Source organism: Arachis ipaensis, chromosome B4 (genome assembly GCF_059453495.1).
Source record: "Arachis ipaensis isolate K30076 ecotype BB chromosome B4, ASM5945349v1, whole genome shotgun sequence".
In the NCBI taxonomy this organism is placed as follows: Eukaryota; Viridiplantae; Streptophyta; class Magnoliopsida; order Fabales; family Fabaceae; genus Arachis; species Arachis ipaensis.
Genome location: NC_142439.1, coordinates 4,748,212 through 4,755,837, shown reverse-complemented (window position 1 = coordinate 4,755,837; position 7,626 = coordinate 4,748,212).

The following is a 7,626-nucleotide window of genomic DNA, read 5'->3' as shown; positions in this document are numbered from 1 at the left end:
TGCATTAAAGTCTTTCACTTTGTCATGATGATGAAATAATTTTTTATATATATATTTTCTTTAAAAGATGAACTAAGGAATTAAAATAAAATCAACTTGTGAAATTAAATACTGAAATGCAAATAAAACTTAATTGAACATAAAGCTTATTGCAAGAGTAAATAAGAGGAATTAAAAATAAACTTAAAATATAAAATGACTAAAATTAAACTTGTAAGAATGATAAAACTTTATGAATGTAAAATACAGAATTTATAAAATAATGTAAAAATATGGAAGAAAATCTATAGAAATTAATTTAAGACTAAGAATCTCGGGATATAAAATTTTGTAAGAGTATATTTGAGAAGAATTTCTAATCTTGAAACACATGTTTTATGTCACTACAAACTTGTAATCCATATATTGAAAAGCCATAATTTATTTCTAATAATATGTATAATGAACAAATATATTTGTGAAGTTCTAATTGATACGTGTGTTTTCGATTTGATTAACGAATGGATTTACGTTACAATAGAGACAAGCGAGTTTGACGTTCTTGTAAGAGAAGTGGGTGGAGAAGTGTATCGCGAGGAATGCTTTCGAAAGAGACAGAAGATAGGCACATGATAAATATAGAAGTGACGCAGCATCGAAGTTCGGGTTGCATATTGAATCATGGAGCTGAACGGAGGGTCGTAGATTGGGATCAGGCGGCGGTACTGATGATGGTAGAACATAGAAACGAAGAACAAGATAAGGATAGAATGGTAATTTCAAGCCTTGATTTGAAGGAATGGAATCACAAAAATTCAAATTTGATTGACGGAAACGGCAATTATGCGGCATTAATGGACAAGACAGATTTCCAGGGATCATATGAAATAAATAAGGATATTGATTCAGAGGAAACGATTTCTAATAATTATGAAGAAGGATTGACTTGCCAAATACATGAAGGAATAAGGGATGCTAATGGGCTGGGAATTACAAGGCCTAAAAAGACCATCAGGAAACATGCTTCTTCGGGGAGGAGTACAGCACGCTGGGCTAGGCCTAATGCTGGGCCACCAAAACGGGTTGGGTCTGACCCGGTCCCATCTATGACCCGACAGGATCCCATGCCCTTGGTTTAGGGTCCTTTGAGAACGACGGCTCCATGGCGCTGGGAAGAACACGACGGGATGCGCCATGAGGGGGAGCAGGATCTGGGACGCACCGAGTCGGAGGCTAGGGGTGTATCCGACGTGCCAACCCGGCAGGGAAGAAGGCAAGTAAGCGCGGGTCCTGAGCATGGACGCATGAATGTTGCAAGGGGGAAGGCGCGAAACTGGGCAGATGAGGGATGTGGACCACGCTGCGAGACAGAGGAGGGCGCACCGGAGGAAGCGGAGGGTGGGCTTGATGAAGGATCGACCTCAGCTGTGGCAGCAACCATCGACGATAATGAACTAAGGAAGGAGATGACCTTGAAGGCTGAACCTATGCATGCCCACCGAATTCCCTGTAGCTTGGACGAGTCAAGGAGGACGCAAATGGAAGGAGATACGGGCCAGGGTAATGTTGTTGGCAGGAGCAGAAATTGCAATACAGCAGAAGCAGACCGGCAGATTCGAGGCAAGCCTGGGTTGGGACCGGAAGAGGGGGAGATCTTGCTGGATGGGTTGGCTCAAAATGGTAACGGAGAAGAGGAAGAAAAGGAGAATAGTGCAGAATCAGGTTCAGAGACAGGAGATAGTTTGGATGATGGTAGGAACTTAGACCCTGAGGAACAGAGGCCAAGTTGGGAGGAGGAGATGGCTGAGAACAAAGAGGCTTGAAAACTAGCTGTAGAGTCAGGAGCTCAGTGCAGTGATGAAGAGGACATCATGGCAATTCTGTAAGAGTAAAATGAAGCTATTGCTATCAAACGGCAGTAGGCTAAGCAAAAAGAAAAGGCCCGAAGAAGCCGGCCAAAAAACCGTAAACAGGTGTGTAATAATTTGGTTAAATGATATTTAGTTCTTGGAATATACGGGGGTTGGGAGGTGCTGCAAAAGTTAGTATGCTAAAGTCTTTCAAAAATAAGTTTAGGTTGGATATGTTGGGCCTGATAGAAACAAAAAAGGAGTTAATAACTAAATTTGATGTTGTGCGTATTTGGGGAAGTGACAGAACATGTTGGGAGTCAGTAAGTTATGTTGGGGCTTCTAGAGGGTTATTGCTAATGTGGGATGAAGCGGCCTTTAAACTGTATAACTGCTATAAAGGGGACAGATGGATGTGTATAGAAGGAGTTGTGGTAAAAGATAACTTTCATTGTGCTATTTGCTTAGTGTATGGACCGCATGATAGAGCTGAGAAGATCTCCATGTTAAAAGAATTGAGTTATATTGCAGGATTGTGTCAGGTGCCGCTTTGTATTTTGGGAGATTTTAATGAAATTTTGCATTTAGAAGAAAGGAAATGAGCGACTACATTATCAGCGTCTGTGGCAAAGTTTAGGACATGGATAAATGATATGGAGTTGATTGATTTGGCATTGAATGACTGAAAGTATACATGGTTTAGAGGACAGTCATGCAGTCGCATCGATAGGAGCCTAGTCTCCTTGGGGTGGCTTGATGTGTACCCAGAGACGCGTCTAAGGAGTGGCCCGAGAGGCTTATCGGATCACTGCCCTTTGATTATGGAAGACAACAGAAGAGTTGATGGCCCAAGACTGTTCCGTAGCTTGAACTCGTGGTTCACTCATGAAGGGTTCTTGAGAATGGTCAAGGAAGAATGGAAGGAACTAGGCGACGTACAATTCTTACAGAAAATGAAAGTACAGTCAGAACCACTATGAAGATGGCACAAGGAGCATTTTGGGGATATGGCTGAGCGGATTAAGAAGCTTGAGGAAGAAATCAGAAAGGTGGATGATATGGTTAGTAGTGGACGGTATGATGGTAGATGCTAGGAGAAAGGCATTAGTGAGGTGTTGCGAAAAGTGGTATCTAAGACAGGAGATGCATTGGAAGCAAATGTCAAGATCTCGGCACGCCAATTAGATGGATCGGAACACAAGGTACTTCCATAATATAGCTTCGGCGAGAAGAAGGAATAACATGATTGAGTCGTTGGTGCTTAATGGGAGGATAGTGAGGAATCAAGCAAGAATCAAGATTGCGGTTCGGGACTTTTACAAACGCCTGTACCACCAGGAAGCATCCCCAAGGGTGACTTTTAGAAATGGATTAGTTAATCGTTTAGAGAGGGAGGAAGCGGAAACCTTAGAGGCACTATCGTCAGTAGAGGAAGTGAAGGAGGCAGTTAGGGATTGTGAATCTTCTAAGGCTCCAGGGAGTGATGGATACAACATGTATTTTATAAAAAAGTGTTGGAATGAGATTGGAACAGAATTCACTGCAGCTGTGATGGATTTCTTTGTGACAGCAAAATTACCAGCAGACGCTAATCTCACATGGGTAGCGCTGGCTCCGAAATTCGTTGGGGCTAAGGAGATAAAAGATCTCAGACCTATTAGTATGGTCGGCTGTGTCTATAAGGTAATCTCTAAATTGTTGACACGTAGGATGAGGAGTGTTATGCCAGGCTTAGTTGGAGAATCACAGAGTGCCTTTGTGAAGGGGAGAAAGATACATGATGGAGCGTTAATTGCATGTGAAACTGTGCAATGGTTAAAACTGAAGAAGAAGGCATCAGCGATTATTAAACTCGACTTCCAAAAAGCCTATGACAGAGTCAAATGGTGCTTTGTTGATACCGTGCTGGAGAAGATGGGCTTTGGAAGAACATGGAGGGCGTGGATTAGGGAGTGTGTTACATCGGCTTCTATCTCTATTCTGGTGAATGGGTCACCATCGAAACCATTCAAGATGGAGAGGAGACTGCGTCAAGGTGACCCTTTATCGCCGTTTTTGTTTGTTCTAGTGGTGGATGTGCTTAACAGGATGATCGGGGAGGCAGTTAGAAATGGTCGGATATCTCCACTCTTAGTAGGTAGGGACAATATAGAGTTGTCACACTTACAATTTGCTGATGACACTATATTGTTCAGCCCACCGGAGGAGGAGACACTGAGAAACTATAAGAGGCTCCTGAGGTGTTTTGAAATGATGTCTGGATTGAGTATTAACTTTGAGAAGTCTAACTTGGTACCAGTGAACTGCAGCTCGGAGTGGGTCAATCGGATGTGCCAGCTACTAGGTTGTCAAAAGGCAGCTCTACCGGTGAGGTACCTGGGCATTAGCCTATGAGCGAATCCGCGGTTGGTAAAAACTTGAAAGCCGGTTCTAGATAAAGTGGAAAAGAAACTCAGCTTGTGGAAAGCAAAGATCCTTAGCAAGGCTGGTAAGCTGATACTTATTAAATCGGTAATTAACAGCCTACCTATTTATTATTTGAGTTTGTACAAGATGCCTAATGCGGTTGCACGAAGAATTATATCCTTGCAGATGAGGTTCTTTTGGGGGAAGGATGATGGTCGACCTGGTATGGCCCTTGTGAAGTGGGAGCTGATCCAGGCACCAAAGAAGTTAGGAAGATTGGGGGTGGGTGATGCGGTGGTCCGGAATACGGCTTTACTATTTAAATGGTGGTGGCGGTTCTCTAAGGAGAACTGCCCCCTATGGAAAAAGATTGTATGCTCCTGCAATAGTTTGAACCCAAATCACATGTTGTCAACTTAGACATTGCTGAAAAAAGGAGGACCGTGGAGAGACATATGTCAAGTACAAATAAGGGAGCAACATGTCAGGCAGAAGATGATTGATGGCCTTGCTATGAAAGTAGGAGATGGAAGATCCACCAGATTTTGGGAGGATACATGGCTGCAAGTGGGGAAGCTAAATGACTCCTTTCCGAGACTCTTCTTGATTTCAAACCAAAAAGGATTAGTTATTGGGGAGTGTGGGTTCTGGGATGGGATAGAGTGGGTCTGGCACTTTCAATGGAGAAGAGAACTACGACAATGGAAGACAGACACATTGAACCAACTGCTTCATGCCTTGCAATCTGTTAGACTGATAGCAGATGTGCAAGATAGAGTGGTCTGAAAATTTGATAAGGAAGGCATTTATTCTACTAACTCATTTGTGCAGGTGTTACAGGAAGAGACTTTGGACGAGGAGCTTCTGAGATACAGGTTCACAAACGAGATCTGAAAAAGGCCTAGTTCCACCTCGAGTGGAGTTATTTGCTTGGTTTGTTTTGGTAGGTCGGGTCAATACAAAGGACCGACTAAGTAGGTTGGGGATACTACAACAGAATGATAATTTGTGCGTGCTGTGTAAGAAAGAAGTTGAAAATATACAACATTTATTTATTACGTGTGAGTACTCTTGGCAGCTGTGGTGTGCTTGGATCTCGGCGTTTGGACAGACGTGGGTTGTCCCGGGTACCTTGAAAGACCACTTTGAGAGTTGGAGATCAGTGCAGATGAGAAAAGAGAGGCGCAACTATTGGCTACTTGGATACTTTTCAGTTATATGGAATATTTGGTTACGCTGAAATGATGCCATTTTTCACAGCAAGATAACAGAAATTGGCGACTGTGTGCAGCAATCATTTTCATGTGCTACGGAGTGGTGTTGTAAATAACTCATGTTGTTGATGGCTATGCCGGAGATGACATAGGAATTGTTATGCCTTTCTTGTTTTATTATTATCTTAGTCTTACTTTGTTCCACTTGCGTGTTGAGCTCTTTCAAAAAAAAATTGTTCTTGAAAATACTAAACCTAATTTCCAACCATTTGTAGTACTAAATAAATAAATCTTTTATAATATCCAATATAATATTTTATGAGAATATACTTTTAAATATAATTTTTAATATTTAAAACATCTATCGAAAATTATTGATTAATTGCCATAATTGAAGTAAAAAAAGATATTTTAACTAAAAAAAATATTAATTGCTAAGTATACATGGAAATGGATCCTCTTAATTTTTTTTAACAATTAAGAGAGTAAAATGTGATCTTTCACTATTAATTTTATAAGTGGGACTAAAAAAATATGAGAGAGAGCAAAGAATGGTTAGAGATCACACTTTACTCCTTCAATTTTTTTTTTTAACAATTGAGAGGATCTATTCCCACTACACATCTAAGTGTTTTTGGTAACCAAGTCCAACTAAGGTTGGCCCAAACTCAACAAAAATAACTTCCATCACACCAGCGTGTACACACACGCTTTTCAATAACGCAAAACATATCCTCCTTCTTTGTCTTCGCGTTCTTTCTTCTTCGCGTTCTTCCTTCTTCTTCTTCGCTTTCCTCCTTCTTCGTCTTTTCATTCCTCCTTCTTCTTCTTCGTCTTCCTCCTTCTTCTTCGCGTGTCTTCTTCTTCTCTCAATCATCATTCTTTTATTGCTACTGTTGTTACTACGTTTTTTCTTTTCCTCCATTTAATTGAGGTTCATTTAGAACCAGAAATAAATTCGATGTATTTTGTTGATAATTGAGTCTTTTTGACTAGTTCAAAATTGAACTAATTTCAGTCCATTTGTGAATTAATTGAGGTTCACTTGATGCTGGTGATAAGTATTGACCAAATTTTTTATTCCTTAAGTAATTTCAGTTTATTTCTTAGTTTAATTGAGATTCATTTGGATCCAGAAATAAATTGTATGTGTTTTTGTTGATGATTGATTCTTTTTGACTGCTTGTTCAAAACTGAACTAATTTGGGTTCATTTGTGTTAATTGAAGTTCACCTGATAATGCTGATAAGTATTGACCAAATTTTTTATTTTTTAAGTAATTTTGGTTTATTTCTTAGTTTATTTGAAGTTCATTTAGATCCAAAAATGAATTTGACGTGTTTGTGTTAATTGATGTTCACTTGATGCCGCTGAAGTGCTGATAAGTATTGACCAAATTTTTAATAAAGAATAAAATTATTCATTATCACTTTATTAAATTGCATTAGATTTCACTCTATTTTATTCAATTAGTTCAGATTTGAACAAGCTGTCAAAAAAACTCAATCATCAACAAAAACACATCAAATTCATTTATGGATCCAAATGAACCTCAATTAAACTAAGAAATGAACTAAAATTACTTAAGAAATAAAAAATTTAGTCAATACTTATCAACAGCATCAAGTGAACCTCAATTAGCACACAAATAAACCGAAATTAGTTCAGATTTGAACAAACAATCAAAAAGACACAATCATTAACAAAAATACGTCGAATTCATTTTTGGATCTAAATAAACCTCAATTAAATTAAGAAATGAACCAAAATTACTTAAGGAATAAAAAATTTGGTCAAATATCTATCAGCAACATCGAGTAAACCTCAATTAACAAACAAATAAACCGAAATAAATTAAAAAATGGACCGAAATTTTTAACGATGGCATAGAAAAAATCAAAACTAATAAAAATGTTTGCAAAATGTTATTGTTATTGGTGATGACGATAATGAAAAAGAAGAAGACGCAATATTGGGGGAGAAGAAGAAGAAGAACCTGCGTGCGCAAATTTAAAAGAAGAAGAAGAATGAAAAGGAGAAGGTGCGTGATTTAAAATTTTGTTATAACAACTTGATTAGACTTAGTTAAGTATTTTGCTTGGAACTTTATTAAATAAATATATCATCTCAAATTTCTCTCAATTAATCTTGTGAAATGTATCTCGCAACATATAAGA